Source organism: Macaca nemestrina, chromosome 13 (assembly GCF_043159975.1).
Source record: "Macaca nemestrina isolate mMacNem1 chromosome 13, mMacNem.hap1, whole genome shotgun sequence".
Lineage (NCBI taxonomy): Eukaryota > Metazoa > Chordata > Mammalia > Primates > Cercopithecidae > Macaca > Macaca nemestrina.
In genome coordinates, this window is record NC_092137.1 from 106723380 (window position 1) to 106735404 (window position 12025).

The following is a 12025-nucleotide window of genomic DNA, read 5'->3' on the forward strand; positions in this document are numbered from 1 at the left end:
GGCCTGGCTTGTTGATTCTGAATCACCAAATAGGCGTTTGCGCAGCCTGCCTCTCCAAGGGAACCTCAGGGTTTTGCTGTCACTCTGGCATTTGTCTGAAGCTATCTTTCTGCACAAACCGCACAAAGTGGGGATCAAGCCCACTTCATGGGCACAGGCCCTTCCCAGGACACTGCAGCCTCTGCATACCCCTCCACCCTACTCAGGAGGCCTCTGTGCTGCTGAGGCCAATTTTGAAAGACCAAATATTCTTCCTGAGCCCTGGTCTTAACCTGGGGCTGAAGCTTTGCTCTCAAAGGTAAAGGTGAAGGCCTCCATTTTCCTCTGCTCTCTGCAAATTGCCTTTGGCTGAAGCAGGAAACAGGAAATGAATGACCAAGTTATGTGGCCTGGGAGAGGGAGAAGAGCTCAGTCAACAGCTCAGGAAATCCCGCCATACCTACTTAAGGGGAAGAAGAGAGAAAGGAGGATAAAGAGAGATTGTTTTCCTTTTAATATAATGCAGATTAAATTTTAGATTAGTGTTTTTTTTTTTTTTTTCTACATTAGGTCCCTTACGTGGCAGAAAATTCCAAAATATATTAGTAAAAATGAACCCGTCTTACATACTCTTGGGGTTTCATTGAAATGTTGAGAAGTTAAGAAACTTTGTTAGATTTTTTTTAACTTAATTTTAAAAAAATAGCCTATCAAGGAGTTTTCAAAACTTTTTAGGTGTATAAACACCCTATTTCGGAAACCACCGTATTTTACACTTTCACTTCCCACCTACAGCAGATCAATGACAAGAAAGTGTCTGAAACAAGGTGCAAAATCAAGGTTCTCAGAAACACGCTTGGGACCTCTCGTTCCACAGCATCTGCTTGGCTGCTCTTTCCGCCTGGAGTGTCCTTAGCCTGTGCCCCTTTCGAACTCCGGCCCTTTGTCTGTGGACTAGCTCTAGCGCAGTCTCCCAGTGTTACCGGCAGCCTCCTCCTTCCTGGAGCAGGAGAAGTGGCTCTCTCTTCTGTGTTCCGTCATCCATTATGACTGCTCTCACACCGGATTAGAAAGATTTGGTCACCCGAGTGCCTCCCTCCTCTGTGCTGTTGGACTCCATGCTTTACATACTCCTAGACGCTGTTTTTCACATACTCCTAAATTTTCAACCTGAGAAATCTGAAGCCATCCCCTAACCTTACCTGGTTGCCTGTTGGAAAATGTGTTATCCCAGTGGTAGAGTCTTTGGATCCTAGGCATCTGGACTTGCAAGAGTCTCATGTCAGTTTCATGTGCTTACAAAAGTAATAACAGAGAGGGACACAGCTGTGAGTTTTTCCCAACGGCCAGCGAGTGCTTCGTTCCCCGTATCATGTTTTATTTATTTATCTGTCCCCAGAGCTAGTGCAGTTTGGACATAGGTTGCTATGGGTTGAATTGCATACCTGCCAAATCCATATGTTGAAATCTTAACCCCCAGTACCTCAGAATGTGACATTATTTGGAGAGAGAGTATTTATAGAGGTAATCAAGGTAAAAGGAGGTCTTTAGGGTGAGTCCTAATTCAATATGACCGATGTCCTTATACAGAGGGAAAATCTGGACACAGAGCTGTGTACATCCAGGGAGAACGTCATCTGGAGATGAAAGCAGAGATCAGAGTGATGCATCTCCAAGCCATGGAATGCTGTAGATGGTGAGCAACCCACCAGAAGTCAGGAGAGAGGTATACACGGTTTCTCCCTCACAGCCCTTAGAAGGCACCAACCCTGCTGACGCCTTGATCTCTGATCCTCAAGGATGTGGAGTAACTGTGTGAGAAACTGTCTGAGGGCTCTTCAGAAAGTTCATAGAAAATGCTTATTATGAAAAAAACTATGCTGGATTTCAATTTTTTTTTGCACCAAAATTGATTTGTACTAACTTTTTATAACATATTTGTACACAATCTAGTTTGAGGCACTAAGAAGGATAATATGTCAGTTTGAAAAGAGCCCCTATCACAGCAATGTCAATTTCTGCTAAATTTGAAGTAAGAACAAACATCAAATTTATAGTGAAGCTTGAGGGGAAGTATGGTGAACTCACTGATCCTTTGTGAAAAGCTTATCGGGACAATACCCCCTTCCCCCAAATCAGCAGTTTACGAATAGATAACTTCTTTAAGAAGGGAGAAGTTGAGGCTGGGCACAGTGGCTAATGCCTGTAATCCCAACACTTTGGGAGGCTGGAGCAGGTGAATCACTTGAGATCGGGAATTCAAGACCAGCCTGGTCAATATGTGAAACCCCATCTCTACTAAAAATACAAAAAAAAAAAAAAATAGCCAGGTGTGGTGACAGGCACCTATAATCCCAGCTACCTGGGAGGCTGAGGCAGGAGAACCACTTCTGGAACCTGGGAGGCAGAGGTTGCAGTTAGCCGAGATCATGCCACTGTACTCCACCCTGGGTGACAGAGCAAGACTCTGTCTCAAAAAGAAAGGAAGGAAGGAAGGAAGGGAGGGAGGGAGGGAGGGAGGGAGAAGTTGCTGTTGAAGATGAAGCCTGTAGTGGCAGACCATTCATGTCAATTTGCAAGGAAAAAATTAACCATGCCCTAATTGAAGAGATCTGATAATTAACAGACATTTCAATTGGTTCAGCTTTTGCAATTCTGACTGAAAAATTAAAGTTAAGTAAGTTTTCCACTCAATAGGTGTCAAAACCATTGCACCCAGATCAGCTGCAGACAAGAACAGATCTTTCAATGAAAATTAAACAAGTAGGATGAAGATCTTGAAGGATTTATTCAAACAATTGTAATAGGAGATGAAACATGGCTTTACCAGTACAATCCTGAAGACAAAGCACAATCAAAGCAATGGCTACCAAGAGGTAGACATTTTCCAGTCAAAGCAGAAGTGGACCAGTCAAAGCAGAAGCAGACCAGTCAAGAGCACAGGTCATAGCAAGAGTTTTTTGGGATACTCCAGGAATTTGCGTTGACTGTCTGTAGAGCCAAAGAATGATAACATCTGTTTATTATGAGAGTGTTTTGAGAAAGTTAGCCAAAGCTTTAGCAGACAAATGCCACTGAAAGCTTCAGCAGAGAGTCCTTCTCCACCCTGACAAGACTCTGCTCATTCCTCTTATTAAACAAGGTCAATTTTGTGAATTTCAGTAGAGAATCATTGGGTATCCAACTTGCAGTTCTGATTTTGCTTCTTCTGACTTCTTTTTGTTTCCTAATTAAGACCAAATACTTAAAAGGCAACCATCTTTTTCAGTTAATAATGTAAAAAGACTTTATTGATATGGTTAAATTCTCAGGACCCTCAATATTTTAAGAATGGACTAAATGGGTGGTATCATCACTTACAAAAGTGTTTTGAACTTGATGGAGCTTATATTGAGTAATACAGTTTATAAAGTTTATATTTTTCATTTTTATCTTTTGATTCCATTTTCCGTGAACTTCTTAAAGTCCTCTTGTATTTCTAGGAGGGTCTTGGATTAAAAAAAAAATAGGAGGAAGGGGCCAGGTGCCATGGCTCATGCCTGTAATCCCAGCACTTTGGGAGGCTGAGGCTGGTGGATTGTGAGGTCAGGAGATCGAGACCATCCTGGCTAACATGGTGAAATCCCATCTCTACTAAAAATACAAAAAATTAGCCAGGCACGGTGGCAGGCACCTGTAGTCCCAGCTACGTGGGAGGCTGAGGCAGGAGAATGGCGTGAACCTGGGAGGCAGAGCTTGCAGTGAGCCGAGATCACGCCACTGCACTCCAGCCGGGCGACAGAGTGAGTCTGCCTCAAAGAAAAAAAAAAAAAAATAGGAGGAAGGAACAAATGAGAAATTATTCTCATAGTTTATGGCATGTCTTAACATCAAGTTACTTTTAAGTATTTTATTCTTTTGGGAGGACATTTTCTCTTTCAGGGAAAATTAACTAAGAAACATCAGGGTCTGAGTTATGTTGGAAAATCTCTCCCCTACTCTGACTGTCCGGCTTTATTCTGAGCTTTATTCCCCAAGCTATAACAGTGGCACTTGGGTGGGATGAGAGTGGGGTGGGGCTCACATCTACATGGTTGAAGACCAAGGCAGACTCTTACACCCAAGTCTTGATTCTTTGTGCTGCTTAGCTGTTGCTCACACCATTTTTCCTGCTTGTGTCCAGATCTGAATGAAACTGATACTGTTGGGGAAGCCCTTGTCATCTGACTCTATCTGTTCCTCTGCCAAGTAATACCATCAATGATGCTATTTGTAGAAACATTTCATGTTTGAGAGCTGTTAGGAGTTGAATTGCCTTCCCCCAGAAGCTGTTGAATTCCTAACCCTTTATATCTGTGAATGCGACTTTATTTGGATATAGGTAGGGTCTTTGCAGATGATCAAATTAAGATGAGGCCAGTAGGGTGGGCCTTAATCCATATTACTACTGGTCCTTCTGAAAAGGGAAAATGCAGATATAGACAGATGCACTCAGGAGAATTCTGTGTGAAAATGAAGGTGGAGATCAGAGTGATGCATCTCCACACCAAGGAACACTAAAGGTCACCAGCAAACCACCAGAAATGAGATGAGAGGCATCTAAAGGGTTTTCCTTGCAGCTTTGGAAGGAACCAACCCTGTTGACACTTTGTTCCTGGACTTCTAGCCTGCAGGTGGTTGTGTAAGCATTTCTGTGGTCAAAGCCACCCAGTTTGCAGTAGACTAACACAAGAGATCATTGAAAGTGCATATCCAGAACAGTGTGCCATATGTGGGAGGGAAGTCCAGTTGGCCCATTCACATACACGAATATCTCATATTTAAAGACACAATTCCAGGCTGTCTGTGGACACTCACAAGTGCCCATGAAAGCCTCCTCAGCCATAAGCTTCTTGGAATCACATTGTGAAGTATTTATTTTTAATTACAGATTTTCTTTGATGATCCTCTGCTCTTCTCTTTTTGTTTCCTTGGCATGTCACTCATCTGTTCTGGTGAGTAGACTGCCTGCTGTTTACGATGAGAAGTAGCCTGTGCTTTGGTCTGGGCTCCTGACGCCCGGTCGCCAGCAGTCCTTGCTGTCTCTGGGTTGGAAGCCGTGATGCCTGCTCGTGGGCTTGCTCTCTCCTCAAGCATGAAAGTGGAGGCGTCCTTCTGGCTCTATTTTCAGCTTAGCTTGGTGAGGCCACAAGACTCTATTGACACGTGAAGGGGAAGCACAGAGCCAAAGGGGGTTTTACTTTTCCTCTTCAACAGGGCTAGCACTCAGGGATTGAGTGGAGAGAGTTGTGAATCCTGGGTTTTGAAACTGGCCACAAACGATTGGCCCCTGGAATCAGAGAAGGAACAACCAACCGTGCCTAAAATAAACAGTGTTTTCCAGCCTTGCTGGGAGGCTTTAAAAACCCAAATACATATGCATTCTCATTAGCCCATAGCACTCAGCCATCTTCACCCCCATTAGAGAAAGCCAGTCTGCTGCTTGCCCTCCTCAAGTCGCTGCTGAGCTCATAGCACATGCGGGGGTTCTAGAACCTCGCAGATGTATTGCTGCAGACACCCTGTAGACGAGAGGTGTAGGTTAGGGGCACAGGCAAAGGAGCGGTCACTCCTAGACCCGAAGCATCTCTTCCATAGACGTCACAGGATATATCTTCCCAGCCAACTCCTCCCCAGCCTTTCAGGGAAGGTGAACACAATTCCACACTAGAGTGGCTTTTAAAGAAAAATAACGTGTGAACTCTTCCCAGAATTCTATGAAGTGAATGAGTTTGCGTTACTTTTTCTAGCTTATGACCTGACTCTTTTATTTTTTCAGATACATTTAATTGTGTCTTTCAAAACCTATTTTTGCAAAACCTACCCTTTGTTAGCACTGGGCTGGATCCCGGGAAGGATAATTATGGGTGGGACTTGGTAGCCGCCCTCAGGTGGACAATCCCATAAAGGAGAGATGCTATATGCGGAATGATGAAATGCAGCATAAGGCTAAGTGTCCAGCATAGGTTATGGAGGGTAGATTAGGGAGCGATTGGTACCCAGAGGACAGCTGTGCTGCCTTGGGCCTGTATGTCTGCAGAGGTTCACAAGAGTGGGACAGTCTTGTTCAGGGAGGGCTGAGGGGTTCTCTGAATCTTATCAGGTAGGACAGGGAGACTTTAGAAAGGATTGGGGCATTCTGTTTGTGGGGATGTTATAAGCAAAGTCTGGAGCAGCTGTGCGTTGGATTTCACTGGGCTGCATGGAACAGATGTCTCTTGCTGGGGAGTGATGGGATGTAAGACTAGAGACAGAACAGACAGAGGCGATGTCTGCCTTGAGGCAGACAGATTTCAACTTAGTCTTCTGGGCCTAGGCAGTGAGAAGCCTGGAAGGTGTCTGAGCTTGGAGGCGACCTCATAGAGCCAACTTTAAGGAAGCTTGGTTGGGTGGCAGAGTACACTGTATGAAGGCACAGGAGAGAGAAAGGACAAATGCACAAAGGAAGGATCCAGAACTCCGGGGCAGGCTGGACAAGTGGGCCTGAAGGAAGGGGAGGGGTGAAGGGAGACCTGACCATGGCCTCTGCTTGCTTGACCAAGTTTGGCGTGTGCATTAGAATATAGGGAGTTTGAGGCCTGAGGACCCTTGTTCTTTTTCAATAAGTAATGGTGTTTTAAAAACCATCTCTGGGTTTTATCATGAACAGAGGCTGAATTCCATGCACAGTGAGGACTGTGTTATTTACTGATACTTGTTGAATAGTAAACAGCATTGAAGAATGTTTGTAAAGAAACCCAAATTTCCCTTTCCATTTCTCAGTATTAACTTTCTTTTTATCAACTAGAGACACAATTGAATATTATTTTCTTAAACCTCCCTGACAGAGCAGAGGTATACACTGGGGAGCGTGGGAGCCTCTATTTGGCAAAGGGAACTTCTCCTCTTATTCCCATATGGAAAGGGACATAAATTTGGGGAGAGCTTGCTCCTTGCCTACGTTTCTGTGATCCATGGTTAACAATCTCCTCAAGTGAATTTCAAATTCTCTTTCCAATAAGCTGCAGAAGTACTTAAATTATTTATTCGTTCTGGTCCTGAAATGACAGTTACTCACTAAAGTCCCAAAGTGTCCCAAACCATGAGGTGTCCACAGTAAAATGACATGTTTAAAAGTTTCCATAAATGCTGGTAACTGCACATGATAATAAATCTGAGTCATTTCACATGGCCAGTTGGGTCGGTAATGCAAGACATGTACTTAAAATATATATCTTCTTGCCTTTCAGGCTATAAAGATTAATAAATTTTGTGAATTTTCAAGATAAAGTGTGAGACATTCTGAATTTTATGTGACTATCTTGCATGGCGACAGTAACCACGTTCTGGCCCTTGGAACAGGAGGTAATTTACTGTTGATGGTTTCTTGGCATAATATATATACGTATTTGGGGGGTAATAATTTAAAATCACCCAGCACATGGTCTCTGATAAGGTGCATAACTCAGGTACTCAGAGTTGTTTTATAGGAAAAGAGATGCATGCACACCGTGCGATTGCAATCGGGCACGTTCTCCTTCCTCAGGAATGACAAGGGATGGAAACCTGGCTCCCCACGGGGAACAATAAAGCATGCCTGTGAAAAATGAATCCTGGACCTGAGCTCAGGGCCAGAGTGCTCCAACATTCAGAGCTTTCCCAGGACTTAGTCCAGATTTGCTTCTGTCCAGGCCAGTGACCACTTGAAGCTGTAGAGGGAAGGGGAGGGAGGGTCCCCTTCCTGAAAGGGAAGTGCTGTGAGATGTGGCTGCACTGATACCAGTGGGCACCTCTGTGCCCCCAGCCTTTAATCATGCTTGAAGGTTTACTCTCTGAGCATGGCTTGAGAAGACAAGGGAAAGCAATGGAGATTAGCCATCACAGCCAAATTCTGCCTGATGTCGAGGCCTGAGTCCTTTTGTGCAGGTGACTCACTGCCCTGCTGAATGGGTGGAAGGAACAGTGATCAGACCCAAACACTCTGGTTTTCTTCCCACCTGTTTCTCAGAAGTAGTAAGTGCAGGGCTCAGTTCTGCCTGTGCGTGCGTGTGTGTGTGTGTGTGTGTGTGTGTGTGTGTCTTTCTCGCTGTGTGTCCTGTGCGTTTCTCTCTGTGTGTGTCCCTCTTTCTCTGTGTTTGCTGTGTCTGTGTGTGTGCACATGTGTGTATGTCTCTCTGTGTGTCTCTTTGTGTACATGTGTGCCTCTCTGTGTGTTGGTCTCTGTGTGTGTCTCTCTGTGTGTGTGTCTTTGTGTGTGTGTCTCTGTGTGTGTGTGTGCACGTATGTATGCATATATGTCTCTCTATGTCTATGTGTGTGCATGTGTGCCTCTGTGTGTTTCTGTGTGTGTGTGTGTGTGTTGTGGAGGGGCTGGTAATGTGTTCTCATGCTGATTGTACTGCCCTGTCCCTCCTTGGAACAACCTTATTTTTGGGTGCAGTAGCTGGGCGAGCCTGGAAGCTGCCAGATGCAGCACATGATGGAGGAGAGGGGCCTGGAAACTTTTACAGTTGTTACTCAAAAACACTCATGCAGCTCCTCCTGTGTGCCAGGCCAGGTGCCAGGAGCTGGAAGGAATACAGAGAATGAGCCTGCCGCTTTGGAATCTCATCTCCTGGAGGAAGAATAAGTTATCTACTTAGGTATTCAATTTTAACTGGTATTTAATTACAGCCATACAAGTGGTTCCATTATTAGTCAGGATGAACTAAGTTTTGCTACAATAACAAATTTTCCCAGAATCTCAGTAGCTTAATGGAACAAAGGTTGGTTGCTTGTGAATGCTGTCTGTCCAACAAGGTGGTGCTCTGCTCCATATAGTCACTCAGGATTCAAGGCTTAGGCAATGCATTCTGGAACATGAGGCTTCTTTAGCCTCTGTAGTGGGGAAGAGAGACAAGAGACTCACTCACAAGCTTCTCTATCATACTACCTTATAATGGAAGTGTTGTTATTAGCCTTTTTACATCTGAGGAAACGGAGGCACAGAGGAGTCAAGTAACATGTCCAAAGTTTCACAGCAAGTGAGTAGCAGAACCAGGATTATGAGCTCCAGCCATCTGGCTCCAGAACCCCTGTTCTTGTCATGCTCTGCCATCTAATTAAACAGTGTTTCTTGGGAAGGGAATGAAGAGATGTCAGACAGGCCAGGGGCTCAAGGCACTAGAAAAATAATTTATCAGAAGAAGGAAAGTATGTCAGGGAATGACAGGGAAGGATAAATGAGCAAGGCTAGAATCCCAGAAAAATAGACTTCATCTTGGCTGGCAGAATAGCTTTTGCAAATTCTGGATTAGAAGCCTGGTTTAATCAGTTTGGGATGAAAGCTATAGAAAATGCAGACACAGGGTGGATCTTATGGATTGTGAAGTCAGGGGGGTCTGAAATAAAATAGAAATGGCCCAAGGAAACCTTTCATATTCCTTTTTGTTTCCATATACATCTGGCCACGAAAGCTCTTTGGTGGTTTATCCCAGCTCACTGCTTCCTTAGGGCTCTTTCAAACTCCTCGTATCTGTGGAAGCATGGATAAAGAGTACAGCAGACATGGGACACACCCGTGTTGCTTTCTGGGCATGCTGTAGGACGCCACTTTTTGGCTGTGCACCTGGAGCAGGAGGCAGCAGAGCAGCACCTAGCCCCCTGCAGGTGAAGCTGAAGACTGCAGCTGCAGCTCAGGAATTCCCCAGTAGGACAGGAAAGCAACCACAGGCAAGATAAGGTCAGAGAGAGCCAACTGTCTATAGCGTCCAAGCTCTTGCTGGGTTTGGTCCAGCCTATTAAAAGATAATAACCTCTTAAAGCATTTCAAAGGATGTGTTAGCAATGTTTAAGAGGAAACATGATTGTCACCACAGCCTGGGTAGTGTGCAATTGAGTAGGAGAACATCTTCAGGATAGGATGGGTTATGGGCAAGATTGTGCTGGGAGAAGGGCTGGTTTGAACTGCAGACTCCAGAAGCTACAGTGGCTACCCAACCCATGAAAACACCCACAGATGCTATAACTGCTGGGTATAGGTCACCTATGAAATAAACCACTCATGCTGGGGTCTCACTTTCTAAGCCATTACCAGCTGCAAAGGTTGGCTTTGTGAAGACAAAGGGAAGTTTACTTTATAAGGATGTAGGCCATGTGGAGATATAGAATTATAGGAGCACAAAGTGCATTACTGACCTCACTGTTTTGCCGCCCGTAGAGTAGCTCGTCCTGCTTTGTGAGGCGTTGCTGTGAGTTGCCTTGAGGCAGGTTGGGAGGAAGAGCTGCCTGAAACCCTTTCTTGAGTCTTCTTTAAGGATGCTGATCAGGACCCATCTACCATGGGAGGACAGTGGGGATTCCTCCATGAGTCAGTGCTGAGCTGATCTGGCTCATTAAGAGATGCTTCTTACCACTGGGTTCGGTGGCTCACGCCTGTTATCCCAGCACTTCGGGAGGCTGAGGCAGGCAGATCACCTGAGGTTGGGAGTTTGAGACCAGCCTGACCAACATGGAGAAACCCCATCTCTAATGAAAAAATACAAAATTAGCTGGGTGTGGTGGCACATGCCTGTAATCCCAGCTACTCGGGAGGCTGAGGAAGGAGAATCACTTGAACCTGGGAGGCAGAGGTTGCAGTGAGCTGAGATCGCGCCATTGCACTCCAGTCTGGGCAACAAGAGCAAAACTCCATCTCAAAAAAAAAAAAAAAGAAAAAAAAAAGAAAAAAAAATACTTCTCACAAAGAACTCTTTCTTTGCATCTCATGGATAATCTGAATTGTACAGCTGGCTGGACTACCTTCTTTGCCATGGCTGCTGGGGTGCCCAGAGCAAGTGGCCATGGCATGCATGCTGTCACCCAATTTTTCTTATAATTTCCTCCTTTGTTATTTATTCTGTTGTATTGTTTATATTTTGATAAGCTCACTTAAATTCATTTTGGGAGAAGGTGGGATCTAAACCAAGAAATAGATAAATATGTGTGCTTCAGAGCGTAGTCATTGCAGAGTCTATCCTGGAAAGAGTGGCTCCTTTGTCTGGGATGCCTTTCTGGGTATGAGGGATGGGTTCACTTCCTTCCATCCCTTGCTAGAAGTATGTAGTCTTTGACTGATGGATTCACTGAGTCACTGATTTGTTCTATGGACACTTATTATGTACCAGGCCCTGTGCTAGGCCTGAGGAGGGTGACGGTGACCTCAGAGCTATGTTCCGGTTGTGGGAGATAGGCAAAGACTATGTAAGTGGGCAGAGACACTAATTACACGTAAGAACCACTGCCTTGAAGGGAGAATGAGGATGAGGGTGTGTCTTTGGTGGGCTGCCATAGCAAAATACCATCTACTGGGAGGCTGAAACAACAGACACTGATTTCACATGCTCTTGGTGGCTGGAGGTCAGAGATCAAAGTGTCAGCAAGTTTTATTCTGAAGCCTCTTCTCTTAGCTTGTAGGCAACCGCATCTCACTGCATGCTAACATGACCTCTTCTCTGTGTTTGAACAGAGAGAGAGAGAGAGAGCGAGCTTTGGTGTCTTTTCTTACAAGGATGTTGATCTTATTGGACCCCATCCTTATGACCTCATTTGACCTTAATTATCTCCAAGAAGGCTTCATCTCCAAATCACATCACACTGAGACTTGGGGCTTCAACATAGGCATTTTGGGGTGGGCACAAACATTCTGCCATGACAGGGAGGGAGAAGATCTACTTCCAATAGGGTGACGCAGGAAGCCCACTCCACGGAGGGCAACATGCATGCTGGAATGGAAAGGATGAGAATGAGGGGGCTGTGGGAGAGGAGGGTGGGGAGGAATGAGAGGGCACGAGGCAGAGAGAACAGCCAGCACAAAGGCCCTGAGGCTCCCTGAGCAGCTGGTGTGGTTGGAGCTTACTCAGCTGTGGAGAGTAGCACAGGGGAGGATGCGAGATGGGTGGGGCAAGAGTGTGCAGGGCCTTGTAAACCAGCTATGGTGAGGGTTTCGGGTTTCCTACCACATCCAGTGCAGCGTTACTGAAAGATTGTAAGCAGAGGGATGTCATGATCTGGCTTAGGCTTAAGGAGCTGT

The 12025-nt window shown here is 45.2% G+C and overlaps 1 protein-coding gene across 3 annotated transcripts in view; it reads left to right on the forward strand.

Moving 5' to 3' along the window:
- LOC105471806 (myb-like protein A) overlaps nucleotides 1-12025 on the forward strand; it is a 504277-nt gene that overhangs the window by 63893 nt on the left and 428359 nt on the right. The window contains exon 1 of one of the 3 annotated variants that reach the window (XR_003015908.2): nucleotides 1499-1705. The exons of the other annotated variants lie outside the window; for them this stretch is intronic. The gene's annotated coding sequence lies outside the window, so the exon portion shown is untranslated. Of the gene's footprint in view, nucleotides 1-1498; nucleotides 1706-12025 lie in introns of those variants that run through there. 3 annotated transcript variants of the gene reach the window in all.